Here is a 547-nt window from a genome sequence, read left to right as displayed (position 1 = left end):
GCTGTTATTTCTAGATGGTCGAAAGATTACAGAAGCTTTTTGTGGTTGCTATTTCAATAAAAGTTCGATGTCGAAGAGACGGAATGGCTTCGAATGGAATTAACTTGAGATTTGAAACTTTTGGGGAGAATTTAGCCATTGGGGCCGTACTACGTGTACGTCTGTCAGAGAAATTCGTACACCATTCAGAATATGGTCCTGCGTTGAAAAGGCTGGTTCCTCAGAACTCAGAGGCTTCCTCGTTGACTCATACGAAATATATTTGGATGTGCGCGCACACACGAGAACTGTTGTGTTTTTTTAATATGTATACTGAGAGAGAGGAGGGGAGAGAGAGGAGGGGGAGAGAGGGCGAGGGAGATAGAGAGAGACGACACTGTCCTGGAATCTTTAAGGGACTGATGTTAACTGACCCTTAATGGACTAGTTTTCACGTAGTGTATCAAAGTCAAGTGAACCTGGCGGAAACCCCCGCACTCAATGAGGAGAGTTTTATCGTTCATGACCGGAAATCGCAGGTAAACAAAATAAAAGAAGAGAAGTGGTT

The sequence above is a fragment of the Octopus bimaculoides genome, chromosome 6 (genome assembly GCF_001194135.2).
Source record: "Octopus bimaculoides isolate UCB-OBI-ISO-001 chromosome 6, ASM119413v2, whole genome shotgun sequence".
NCBI lineage: Eukaryota > Metazoa > Mollusca > Cephalopoda > Octopoda > Octopodidae > Octopus > Octopus bimaculoides.
This window is presented reverse-complemented; position numbering follows the sequence as displayed.